This window comes from Lactuca sativa, chromosome 8 (genome assembly GCF_002870075.4).
Source record: "Lactuca sativa cultivar Salinas chromosome 8, Lsat_Salinas_v11, whole genome shotgun sequence".
In the NCBI taxonomy this organism is placed as follows: Eukaryota; Viridiplantae; Streptophyta; class Magnoliopsida; order Asterales; family Asteraceae; genus Lactuca; species Lactuca sativa.
In genome coordinates, this window is record NC_056630.2 from 146,696,128 (window position 1) to 146,710,823 (window position 14,696).

Below are 14,696 nucleotides of genomic sequence, written 5' to 3' on the forward strand. Positions count from 1 at the left end.
ATTTTTTTAGTGTTTAGAACAGCTCCAAAGACTCCCAGTGCAAGACCCATTCTTTTTACTATAATTTCTAAAATTCAAAAGACATCTGATTATTGTCTGCCAACTGTTTGTTAAAATGCTTGAATCAAATATTTCATCCATTCATTTGCACATGATGTCCATTGATTAGTATTATAACCATTTGGAAATTAGAATATGATGTTTTGTTAATCTGGTTTGGTGTTGGCTTGATGAGGTCTTTATATTTCTCTATTTTGACTTTGTTTGTCATCAGTTATTCCATAAACATGATGTATACTGATAAGTATTTATACAAATTTGAAAATTAGCCAATGTAGTTTTTTTAATCTAGTCTTGTGTTAGTCTAATAAGGTGTTTATTTTCTTTACTTTGACTTTGTTTATGATTAGTTATTCCATAAACATGATGATTTAATTTGCTTATTGTAACACCCAATTTATTAAATAAATGAATAAATAGATTGATGAGTATATAGTAGCCCTAAAATCAATAATTATATGGTAAGGTGTTGGTCTCGAGGGTTAATTGTTACAATTTTAGAAGTTGGGGGTTAAAAGTACAAACTCTGGATTTAATTAGAAAGGATTTCGGAAGTCAAGGTGCGTTTGGTAATTATTGGACTTACATTGAAAAGATTTGAAGGCCTAGGGGGCTAATTGGTAACTTCGGGACTTATTATGAAGGGAATCATGGAAGCAAGGGTTAAAAGATAATTTTCGGATTAGTTTTGCAAATAATTCACAAGTGGAGGGTTGTATGGTAACTTGTGGACTTCAATTGAGAACAAATCTTGGGAGGAGGGCTGAACTTGTAAAACATTCTCATATGTTTGAACGTGGAGCGAGATTAAACCCGGTAACCTTTTCCCCTCGTTTTCTTAAGGAAACCATAAACCTACTATTCCATTGCAGCCACTACTCGAGTTCACTAGCCGCCATGTGTGGTTCCAGCCGCCACCACCTCACGTGAACCTTCTCAGCCGTCGCTTCCCTTCTCGTTATTCCGATCGGATGAAGTTGGCCGCCGAGGAGCACCATCATCACGACTTGCTGCTGACAACGAAGCGAGCCGCCAAGAGTTCCACCGAAGGCCGGGAAGAACCCACTGTGTCGTCGTGGTGCGAATCGTGCGCCACCGGGATGACTCGGTAAGTCCGCCGCAATCTGCCTCCTCTCTCTTCCTCGTTCTTTTGAGGAGTCTACGTCAGGTATGTTTGTAATGTCCCAAAAATACGAGCCAAAAATTTCATTTATAAAGCATATGCTTAGCAACCATTAGAAATATAACGTTCACCGATCATATCATTTCATAAAAATTATCGCATGTCTTGAAAAACATTTTATAAAAACATAATATAATCAGAGCACAAATTCCCAGGAGGATCTTATAGTGCGGAATACAAGGCATGAGTGTGATGGGCCGCTACCGCGCCAGCTCCTTTCCCTTCGAAGAAGAGGTACCTGAAACCAAAACTGAAAACTGTAAGCACGAAGCTTAGTGAGTTCCCCCATAATACCACATACCATACAATCATATAATGAACAGCTAGGAGATACGGGCCTCGCCCAAACTCAAGGAGATACGGGCCTCGCCCACACTCCGCTAATTGGGAGATACGGGCCTCGCCCACACTCCGCTATCTAGGAGATATGGGCCTCGCCCACACTCCGCTATCTAAACCATAATATACAAGTATCACACAGACAACGAGTATAAACAATTCTACCACGCTAGCATATAGCATCATCAGACTCAACTAAGAGATACGGGCTCTGCCCACACTCCGACACTATCATATCATCTATACGGGCCGACCTTGGTGCCTTAGACCCGTTCCTACTGGAAGGAAACTCACCTCGAAAAGTAGCTATTGGTCTGTGTAGGAACTAACTGTCTTCTGCTGTTGCTGCCCCGGAAATCTTCCGGCTATAATTCCCACAAAACACTTAGTCAAATACTGCTAACCGACCTCAGGGTAAAATGACCATTTACCCCTAACCAAACCAAGAGTCAAAGTCAACTTCCAGTTGACCCGACTCGCCGAGTTGGCCTGCCAACTCGCCGAGTCCCTACCCCTTTGTCTGACCATAATCCTGTCTCTACTCGTCGAGTTAGGCATTGAATCGATGAGTTTTCCTTCTAAACCAAAGTCCAATAGTCCTTCATCCTACTCGCCGAGTTGTATGAACAACTCGTCGAGTCATCTTCACCCGAAGAACACTCTATGTTGAGACTCGCCGAGCTGTATGAACAACTCGCCGAGTCTGTTCTTGAGGCAAGAAGATTGCCTTGGACTCGCCGAGTCATGGCATTGACTCGCCGAGTTCCTTCATGGGTGAGTCTGGCTTCCGACTCACTGAGTCACACCCCATGACTCACTACTCCACTCCGCAAACACGAAAAGGGTGAAAACTCGGGGACTCGCGACTCGACTCGCCGAGTCTTTCACATGCAAACACTATATACTCGATTTTGCTCGAATCCAGCTCATGCCATACATAGATCTGGGTTTCTAGGGCCTGGTTAACACGTAAAGTTTCCAACTTTACGTGTAAATAAACGCCAATGAAGGTTTTAGGGCTCAAAATGCACTAAAAGAGTAGATCTAGGGCTTTCATGCAATATGGCTCCATAAAGGCAGTAGATCTGAGCTCCTAGAGCTCAATCATGCCTAGATCTAAGGGTTAATCAACTTATTACAAACCCTAATTCGTAAACAATCTTGGAAATGGCTTAAGAAGGACTTTAATGGAGCTACAAAGGAATATAAGCATGAAAACAGAGGGAAACTGAGTTATACCTCAAGGAAATCATTGAGATAACACAAGGATGTATGGCCTCCTTCTTTTCTCGAACTACTCTTCTTTTCTCTCAAAATCTTCAAGAAACACACCAAAACACTTCAATCTCACAAGGAATAAGGGTTTGGACGATGTTGGGAGCTCTGAGGGTGAAGGGGGCGAGGTTGGGGCGCATAAGGTTGGTTTAAATAGGGTGCAAACCCTTGAAATTTAGGGTTTCATCAGTCAGCGGGGACTCGCCGAGTCCAAAATGTGGACTAGCTGAGTCGCCAACTTAAACGTGCTCCCAAACCTGTCTCTACTCGGCGAGTCGGGCCTACAACTCACCGAGTCCAAGGCTAAAAATGCAAGATACTTAGATAAATTTTACATACCAGGAACTAGGTGCTACAATGTTGGAGCCGTCACCGGTGGCTGTTGGCTGCTGATCTCACTGTTTCCGGCGGCGTCAGCCACTTAGGTGGTGGCCGGATATTTATTAGTTCGAGTATATATGTTGCTAATCGTGTTTTGGGGTTGGATGAGCAATATTTTGGACGGAAAGCAACCGCCACCATCGTGAGGTGATGGCTGCCATCTCTTTTATCGCCACCAGCCACCGTGGGAGGGTGGCTGTGTGCGTGATTTAGTGTGTGTGCAGACCTAGTTTGTGATTTAATATTGTATTGGTATTCTTGGACAGTAAAATATGAAGAAAACCCATTTTACCACCTGCTGCCGCCATTTTGCCACCGTTAGCCACCGTCTCTGGTGGCTGCGGGCTTTCGGGTGCGTTTAGATTGATGATTGAAGTGCTTTTGGTGTTGCGTTGGCCCGAGATCATAACCACTACCATCGTGAGGTGGTGGTTGCCGCCTTGTACCACCGCCGGCCACCACTAGAGTGGCTGCGTGTGTGTGTTAGAGTAGTTAGTGTGTGTGTTTATTTGTGGATTAAAAGCTTGTAATTGTAATTAGTAGAAGATGTAATGAAAAGAACCACAACCACCACCGTAAGGTGGTGGCCGCCGCCGTGAGCCGCCGTTGACCACCACTACCCGAGGTGGTAGTGGGTGATGCCCTACTAGCAAAACCCTAATGGGCTTAAAGATTTATTTTGGGCCTATTGGGCCATGTTTGGGTGGAAACCCTAATTAGGGTTTAGAAAACCCTAATTGTGAGTATTTGGGCCTTGGACTTATTGGGACCCACCTTTGGGCCATTCAGATTGGATTGTGTATTAAGCCCAAATTATTCCATATCTTTTATCTAGTAGAGTAAAGGACTTAATGGATTAAGTCCTTAATGGGTTAAGTAAGAAACACTTAACCCTAATCGACATTTTATACAAAACCCTAATTTCACTAGGGCCTTAAGTTGGGCCTTTTCATTGGGCTTTGGCAATTGGTTTATTAATGGGCCATCCAAGAATAATTAGATGGACTAGAGTAATTAGTTGGGCTTTAGAGTAAGGACCATATGAAGGATTGGGCCAAATTTGGAAAATTAGGCCATAGGAAGGCCATAGTTTGGGACTTGATGATTATGAGATGTTGGACTATGAGAATGTCAAGTGTTGGACCAAGAATGAATGATTGGGCCTTTGATCAAGACCATGTAGAAACTTGGGCCCAATTGGGAAAATTGGGCCATAGTTGGGCCTTGGTCCATCATTAGACTTTTGGGCTTTTGATTTGGGCCTTGGGCTTGAGTCAATCTAAGATAGGGGTAAAGTAGTCTTTTACCCCTAGCATGGATTTATGGGTATATGTGTTGGGAACTAATTATTAATTGAGTGTTATTTTGATATTGACAGATCTAGAATCTGTCATCCAACAGCTATGGTTCTATCAGGGGGACTTCAGCAGTGTGAGGGGAGTTTCCTTTTAGGTAGGGGTGCAAACGAGATAAGCTACTCATGAGCTACTCGGGATCGGATCGATAAAAGCTCGACTCGAAACCGATTTTAAACGAGCCCAAGCCGAGCTCGAGCTTAATATTAAGCTCGTTTATTAAACGAGGTGGAGCTCGAGCCTATGTCACTAAGCTAGATTAGGCTCGCGAGCCTAAACGAGCCTTTATATAAAATAATTTATTATTATTATTTTATATTAAAATAAAAACATATTTCGGGATTAGGGATTTAGGGTATTAGTAAATGAGCTTCTTAACGAGCTCGAGCCAAGCTTAAGCTTATTTAGGCACGTCAGACAAAAATCGAGTCGAGCCCGAGCCTAAATCGAGCTTGTATAATTATTTACGAGCTCGAGTCGAGCTTAGTGTACAAGAAGCTCGAATCGAGCCGAGCTCGAGCTCGATCCTCGCATAACTTAAACGAGCCCGAGCCGAGCCAGACTAGGCTCGGGGGCTCGGCTCGACTCGTTTGCGCCCCTACTTTCAGGAGGAATGGGTCTACGGCCACAATGTCGGACCGTTTACTTAGCAGTAGTCCCAGACTTTGGTCCGATGCAGTAGTTCAATGTGCTTAATGTCTTTGTGATTCAAGCATGTCTTTGTGTTATGTGTTCCAGACTTCGGTTCAATGCAGTATGCAATATATGTTTTTATGCTAGTAGATATGATTATGATATGATATGTTCAGTCAGTTTCAGGACTTCGGTCCGATGCAGAGGGTGAGGCCCTGGTTACTTCCGGACTTCGGTCCGATGCAGTTTCCGGACTTCGGTCCGATGCAGAGGGCGAGGCCCTAGTTAGTTCCGGACTTCGGTCCGATGTAGTTTCCGGAATTTGGTCTGATGCAGAGGGCGAGGCCCTGGTTAGTTCCGGACTTCGGTCCGATTTAGTTTTCAGACTGTGTTTTTGGGGACGTTACAAGTTGGTATCAGAATCTTGGTTTGAGGGATTTGGGCACACTTTCGGGTGTGTCTGAACTCAGACTAAGGAAGTGGTATAAGTTTTCAAAAGAAAAGAGTTTTAGAAAAAGTGAAAAGAATTTTGAAAAAAGAAAAGGGCGTGGTGCATGCAATCATCCGAGCTCAAGTAAGTACTCCCAAATTACCCATACAAGTTTATGCTATGATTATTAGTTTCAGTAGAACAACATGCTAGATTAGGACTAAGGATCTAGGAAGGATGCCTTATGTGCCTGCTATATGTGTTTCAGCTTTATGAAAATTACATGCTAGTATCGAGTAGATAGTAATAGGATAGCCCGCTTAGGTTATGCCTGATAGTATGAGCTTAGAACTGCATGCTAGTACAGATTAGCCAGTATGATAACCACAGTAGTATATGCTAGATTATGTGTATCAATGCCCGAATGCTGCTTGATTTGTGCTTTTAGGAGTTCTAGTTATCTTTACTATCTAGTAAGTGAATATGTTACGTTACATATTGCGAGGATTAAATAATTTCAAAAGGTTAGGTCTAGCTCTATTGCGCAGCTCTTGTCTAAGTCCAACCGTTGTAGGGTAGGATCTCTCATTCGAAGAATTATCTAGTCTTAGTAATATGTAATAGTATTCATGAGCTAGTTAGGGGAAGATAGCAGGGACTTCTTATGCAGCTGATGGCAGAGAGTGGGTTGGTGATTACCCTAGGGCAAGCCTAGGATGATATTAGCATGAGATCGGCAGTAGTAGTATAAGGGACTTGGTGGAGTCAAGGCAGTTCTTGAGGAAAGTACAGGTAGATGTGGAAGGTAGTAGGGGCCCATACTATTGAAAGCAGAGGATCTGTACTTGAATCGAGAAAGGCTGAGATGAGACCAGGAAACTTGTAGTGTGTGAGATCCCTCAAGTTTGGATGAGTATTGTGATGTTAGTGATGGTATGTTGCCGAGTATAGTGACGCTATGTGGTAGACCAGATGGTAGTTCTGGTGTCGACGAGGGATCAGGCTCGAACTCTAGAGCCGAGCAGATTGATGATCAGATGAGGGAGTTCATTCCATCTGAGAATTATGCGCAGTATCATCGACCAGACTCCTATGATCCTCAGTGTGATCAAGGAGGACATTATAGAGATTTGTGATGAGAGGCCGAGTGCATTATGCACTGAGATAGCGGTCATGATAGAGACCTGTACGTTGATGTTTCGGGAATTCAGAGTTTGTGAGGCTTCAGATTGTCATGGGGGTTAGGGACCCCATTGTTAGCAGCAGATGGTTGGCAGATGTCGCCAACACTTTTCGTACCAGACGTTGTCTCAAAAGGAGACAAGATCTGACTTACTTCCTGTCTCTTGAAGGATAGAGCACGAGATTGATAGGAAAAGGTTGGTAGTGAGTTGAGTAATGATGCGGTTGATGCTATGTCCTTGGATGACTTTTAGACTAGATTCTGGGCAGAGTGTGCCCAGGCGATTGAGGCGCAACAGTTGGCGCAAGAGTTGTTAGATCTCCACCAGATGACTGAGAATGTGGCAGAGATCACTACCAGGTCTCGAGAAAGAGCCTATATGGTACTGCAATATGCAGCAGATGAGGAAAAAAAGAAGGTAAGTTATCAGAACATACTGTAGAACGATAGCAGGGAGATCATGAGTATATCGGGGTGCAAGAACCTGAATGATATGACTTCTTGATCTTGAGAACGAGATATGGAATTGGAGCACACTGTTAAGATGGAACCAAATTAGTTTCTTATAGTGAGGGGTCTCGGGAGGGGACCATAGATTTCAGATCAACTTCTGAGAGGCCAGCAGGGCCAGATTCGGTGCAACACTTGCCGGAAATTGCACAAGGGAGCCTTCTGTTCCAAGGGTTGAGTAAGTGTAACTCTAAGCTATCCTCGGTTTGTGTCTGAATTATATTTTCAAGAGATGTCATATGCTAATTGCATGCCAAGAAGCATTAGCGAATAGTGATAGAGCAATTCCCCAGATTACGGGATTGGGAAAGTACAACATCATCTTGGTTTATTCCAAGACTGAGGAGCAGCACGAGAAGCACCTGAGGGAGGTGCTAGAGACTTTGAGGAGGAAGAGAATTTTCGCAAGGTTCTTCAATTGTGAGTTCTGGTTGCCCGGGGGTGCAATTTCTTGGGCACCTTGTCAATCAGGAGGATATTCTAGTCGATCCGGCCAATATAGAGGCTATGATGCAGTAGGAGATTCTGAGGTCTCCAATTGAGATTCGGAGCTTCCTGGGTCTAGCGGGTTATTACCGGAGATTTATTCGGGTTCTTGAAAACGGTGTGATCTTTTGGACTGACTAGTATTGAAACACTAGCAATGGTAAACGCGATTTTCAGCAAATTGGGCATAGAATGGTAAGAAGGATCGAGAATCCTTCTAGTATTGCATGTCGTAAGGCGTTAGTTAAATCAAAGTGGGGGAGAATCATCCAAGGATTCAGAAGTAGGAGCAGTTTTGAAACTGGGATAAGTTTTGCATCCTTGTTTGGAAGGAAAACAACCCAAGCGGCTGTATGGTTTGAGGATAGTGTGAGATGGACGTTCGGAAAAAATTGCCAATAAGGAGATCGTGTTCCCATAATGTTTTCTAGCAAGCCTTAGGGAATCAGGTTAGGGATTCCAGTCAGGACATGAGTTCATCTGAGTGCGGGTCAAGCGCGTGTTCGATCCAGTATGGAAAGTGTTGTAAGTCTGCGGGTATAACTGTAGCATTCACTAGCAGCCAGATAGTATTAGAGTGTTGTAAGTCTGCGGGAGTAGCCATAACATTCACTAGCAGCTAGGTAGCGTTAGAGTGTTGTCAGTCTGCGGGTGTAGCCGTAGCATTCACTAGCAGCCAAATAGCATTAGAGTGTTGTAAGTCTACGGGAGTAGCCGTAGCATTCACTAGCAGCCAGGTAGTGATAAAGTGTTGTAAGTCTGCGGGTGTAGCCGTAGCATTCACTGGGTTGGTAGATAGCGTGAGTGCATTGTTAGGATGCAAAAAGAACAGTAGTACCCACCAGTTCGGGTGTAGCAGTGAGGATATGGAAATCCACGGATTGGATTTCAGAATTACCCAGATGGATTAGATCTGGTTAAGCCAGTGGTAAGACTGTGGAAGCGCCACTACAACTATGAGAGCAAGGAAGCAGTGGACTAGTTAAGGTCATTTATGACATAAGGTTACCGATGGTCATGTAGCAATCACTTTTAGCCTTGGGATTGGTGACATCGGGATTCGACGCATGGAACCAATCAGTTAGATCAGAAGGTCGTTAGAGCCACAGTGACAAGATAATTAGTAACAAATAGTTCCGGAGAAGGATTTTGTTTAGAAGTCGTGTGAGGCGACTAAATAGAGAGTCCTTTGGCTCCGCAGTCGGGCTAGGACCCGATATTTCAGATGATTGGCAAAAAATTGAGGTCAGGTAGGTCTCGGTAGATGTTGGAAAGCAGCCATGTGGTAGCATACAATTTCGGGCAGTTTAGTGTTTTAGGCAGTCAGTGTTTCAGGTAGTTCAGTGTTTTTAGGTAGATCAGTGTTTCAAACAGTTTTGGGTCTCCAGTAGTAAGGGTATCTGAGGACCTCATGGATGGTAAGCGTAACAAATTGATGAGTAATGCTAAGTCACCCACCGCGGGGTTCATATATAAGGATTTAGTATGAATGGTCTGTCAGGGATTCAGACCATCTCGAGACTACAGATTTCAGAATGAGTAGATGTGATCTTGTTGAGATGAATTCATTTATCTGTGGATTTTAGAACTCTACGAGGGTTGGTCACGGTTACCCTAAGAAGGCTAGGGTGTGCCCAAGATTGTAGCCATGCTTCTTGAGCAGTTTGGCGTGTAAGGAATGGTAAGAAATGATTTCGAGGACGAAATCTAATTTAAGTGGGGGAGAGTTGTAATACCCAATTTATTAAATAAATGAATAAATAGATTAATGAGTATATAGTAGCCCTAAAATCAATAATTATATGGCAAGGTGTTGGTCTCGAGGGTTAATTGTTACAATTTTAGAAGTTGGGGGTTAAAAGTACAAGCTCTGGATTTAATTTGAAAAGGATTTCGGAAGTCAGGGTGCGTTTGGTAATTATTTGACTTAAATTGAAAAGATTTGAAGGCCTAGGGGGCTAATTGGTAACCTCGGGACTTATTATGAAGGGAATCATGGAAGCAAGGGTTAAAAGATAATTTTCGGATTAGTTTTGCAAATAATTCACAAGTGGAGGGTTGTATGGTAACTTGTAGACTTCAATTGAGAACAAATCTTGGGAGGAGAGCTGAACTTGTAAAAAGTTCTCATATGTTTGAACGTGGAGCGGAATTAAACCCGGTAACCTTTTCCCCCTCGTTTTCTTAAGGAAACCCTAAACCTATTATTCCATTGCAGCCGCTACTCGAGTTCACTAGCTGCCATGTGTGGTTCGAGCCGCCACCACCTCACGTGAACCTTCTCAACCGTCGCTTCCCTTCTCGTTATTCCGATCAGATGAAGTTGGTCGCCGAGGAGCACCACCATCATGACTAGATGCCAACAACGACGCGAGCCACCAAGAGTTCTGCTGAAGGCCAGGAAGAACCCGATGTGTCGTTGTCGTGCGAATCGTGCGCCACCGGGATGACTCGGTAATTCCGCCGCAATCTGCCTCCTCTATCTTCCTCGTTCTTTTCAGGATTCTACGTCGGGTATGTTGGAGCCGCCACCGGTGGCTGTTGGCCGCTGATCTTGCCGTTTCCGGCGGCGTCAGCCACTTAGGAGGTGGTCGGATATTTATTGGTTCGAGTATATATGTTGCTGATCGTGTTTTGGGGTTGGATGATCAATATTTTGGACGGGAAGCAACCGCCACCACCGTGAGGTGGTGGCTGCCATATCTTTTGCCGCCACCAGCCACCGTGGGAGGGTGGCTGTGTGCGTGATTTAGTGTGTTTGCAGGCCTAGTTTGTGATTTAATATTGTATTGGTATTCTTGGAAAGGGAAATATGAAGAAAAACCATTCTACCACCTGCTGTCGCCATTCCGCCACCGTTAGCCACGATCTCTGGTGGCTGTGGGCTTTCGGGTGCATTTAGATTGATGATTGAAGTGCTTTTGGTGTTGCGTTGGCCCAAGATCATAACCACCACCATCGTGAGGTGGTGGTTGCCGCCTTGTACCACCGCCGGCCACCACTAGAGTGGCTGCGTGTGTGTGTGTGTTAAAGTAGTTAGTGTGTGTGTTTATTTGTGGATTAAAAGCTTGTAATTGTAATTAGTAGAAGATGTAATGAAAAGAACCACAACCACCACCGTAAGGTGGTGGCCGCCGCCGCGAGTCGCCGTTGACCACCACTACCCAAGGTGGTAGTGGGTGATGCCCCACTAGCAAAACCCTAATGGGCTTAAAGATTTATTTTGGGCCTATTGGGCCATGTTTGGGTGGAAACCCTTATTAGGGTTTAGAAAACCCTAATTGTGAGTACTTGGGCCTTGGACTTATTGGGACCCACTTTTGGGCCATTGGGATTGGATTGTGCATTAAGCCCAAATTATTCCATATCATTTATCTAGTAGAGTGAAGGACTTAATGAATTAAGTCCTTAATGGGTTAAGTAAGAAACACTTAACCCTAATCGTCATTTTATACAAAACCCTAATTTCACTAGGGCCTTAAGTTGGGCCTTTCCATTGGGCTTTGGCAATTGGTTTATTAATGGGCCATCAAAAAATAATTAAATGGACTAGAGTAATTAGTTGGGCTTTAGAGTAAGGCCCATATGAAGGATTGGGCCCAATTTGGAAAATTAGGCCATAGAAAGGCCATAGTTTGGGCCTTGATGATTATGAGATGTTGGACTATAAGAATGTCAAGTGTTGGACAAGAATGAATGATTGGGCCTTTGATTAAGACCATGTAGAAAATTGGGCCCAATTGGGAAAATTGGGCCATAGTTGGGCCTTGGTCCATCATTAGACTTTTGGGCCTTTGATTTGGGCCTTGGGCTTGAGTCAAGCAAAGATAGGGGTAAAGTAGTCTTTTACCCCAAGCATGGACTAATGGGTATATGTGTTGGGACCCAATTATTAATTGGGTGTTATTTTGATATTGACAGATCTGGAATCTGTCATCTAGCAGCTATGGTTCTGTCAGCGGGACTTCATCAGTGTGAGGCGAGTTTCCTTTCAAGAGGAACAGGTCTACGGCCACAATGTCGGTCCGTTTACTTAGCAGTAGTCCCGGACTTTGGTCCGATGCAGTAGTTCAGTGTGCTTGATGTCTTTGTGATTCAAGCATGTCTTTGTGTTATGTGTTATGGACTTCGGTTCGATGCAGTATGCAATATATGTTTTTATGCTAGTAGATATGATTATGATATGCTACGTTCAGTAAGTTTCAGACTTCGGTCCGATGTAGAGGGCGAGACCTTGATTAGTTCCAGACTTCGGTTCGATGCAGTTTCCGGACTTCGTTCTGATGCAGAGGGCGAGGCCCTGGTTAGTTTCGGACTTCGGTCCGATGCAATTTCCGGACTTCGGTCCGATGCAGTGGGCAAGGCCCAATATGTGTTTATATGTTATTGTATGGTATATGGTAGTTTGGGGGAGCTCACTAAGCTTTGTGCTTACAGTTTTCAGCTTTGGTTTCAGGTACTCAGTTTTCAAAAGAGGAGCTCGGGAAGATTGCAGTGCACACACCATTTGTTAAGCTTGGGATGTTTATACTCTGATATACTTGATAGTTATTTTAATATTTTGAGATACATTGCCTATGATTTTTATATGAGGTTTATCGACTATGGTTTTTATTATTAAATTAAACGAAATTTTCAGACTGTGTTTTTGGGGACGTTACACTTATGAAATCTGATTTGAATGCTAAACACACGGTAATTACTTCTTATTTTTGAATTGCCACTATTCTATACAGGTAAACATATTCTTATATCTTTTAGTTGCAAAACATCATACGTACTTTCTCTATACTTCTAATCACAGGTAATCATATTCTTATATCCTTTTTAGCAAAATTTTGATATGTAATTTGGTAATGGTGAATTTTTTCTTTGGTCTTTTCAACAGGAAAAAAGAACACAATATGGAGACTTGAACCAGATAAATGAAACAAGATTGGCTTGATGTATTAAAAAAAACATAAGTTTTAGGAAAGAGGGAGTTCAAGAAGCTGATAAATCTGAAGATACATGATGTCTTCGATGAAAATATGAACCTACAAAGTTTGTCTCTAAAGTCAAAGGTAACAAAAACAATCACTCCACAACGATTTTCTTTAGATTTGGTTATGTATATTATTGCACTCTAGTATTCAAGAATCTTAATATTCCATAACATACAACTGAAAGTGTTGTTCATACAACTTAGGAACCAAAAGGTGTTTGTTGGGTTCAAGAATATATACATTCTATATCATATACACATTCTGTTAGAATTTTACTTGGTAATTGTGTTTTTAGTTTAATGATTCTTTAAGAATGTTTTATGTTGGATGGTTTTAGTTGTTATTTGTGAATTTTTTATTAAGGATTAAACTCCATGATATGACACATAATTGTTTTTTTTCAGTATCTTGATTACAACTTCAAGTATATTTGTTGACATATCATCAAACATTTATAATATTTCCAATAAAAGTATTGAACACTTTCCTAACCATTATTTATGTTTTATTCTAGAAATTTTGATAATCGTAGCTACAAGATATATCCAGTTTGTAGATTATGGGATACAAAAGCCCATATTCTCTCTACTGCAATGAAATTCGAGGCATGAAACTTTGATAATTGGCACCGAAAGACAGATGATTAATTATTATTATGTTAGAATATTCAACAAAGATTGTTATATTCTGGTAGAATAATATACAAAAGAATGCTAAGATTTTCGCCAGGAAGTGAAGGTAAATCTAGGGTTTCAAATTTCATTCTTCTCACAACTTAGATTTGTTTATATCACTAATTCATACCATATTGTGTATATGCTGATGGGGTTGATTTCATATGCCAACACAGTGAATTAATTTTGTTTGATTTCATATACCAACATAGTAAAGGTTTGATATCATATGCCAACATAGATTGGTGAAAGCTACTCATCTTGTTCTAGAAAATTGTTTAAAAAGGTAATTAATTTGTTTGTGTATTATTTTGGTTCAATTTGTGATTTTGAATTCCAATTTCTATTGTCCCTCATTATTGTGTATATGGAAACTAAAATTAATACGATGCTTTTGTATGTATTCTATGTATTCTGTCAAAATATATTCTGCGAGAATAAAATCTATGTATTCTGCCAGAATATATTCTATATATTCTACCAGAATATATAAAGTGATAGTTAATTGCAAGTAACATGTTTTAAACCATAATTAGTGTTTGTTGTATTTGTGATAGGAATGGCTGGAAGAATGTGTTAAAGACCTAATAAGAACAACTTGAAGAATGAATAAAGTTTGATCATACTCACATTTTAATAATGTTGTTATTTTTTAAGAATTTTATTCATTTTTGTTGATATTCTTTTAAAATATGTATAACTATATTAAAATGTATAAGACTTTTAGTCTGCAAGAATATGTATGAAATTGTATTTAAGTTCGGATGTATAAGAATATATTAGAATGTTGTTATTTTTCAACCTCGGATTCAAGAATTTTGTTATTCTTCAATAATATTCTAATAGAATAAAATTTTGAAAGAGCATCATTCTAACAAAAAAACATTCTGACAGAATAAAATCGGTTATGTTTACAAATTACGTTAGAACTAAAACTGAATTAATTAAAAAATTCAGATTTTAGAATTAGGAGAATTTAATTATCCCTAAAAATCTGAATTTCCTTTTATAACTGTAGTTAATTGTCCAAAATACCCTTTTGCTAAAATTTGTGTGAATATATGGTACATACTACCCCATTGTAATATCATACACTCTCAAATCATGTCCATTGATTAATTCCATCCGTTGGTCCAGATCTGTGCATTCTGACACACAATAGTTAGTAACAACTAAATAACCTAGGCCTATATATATATATA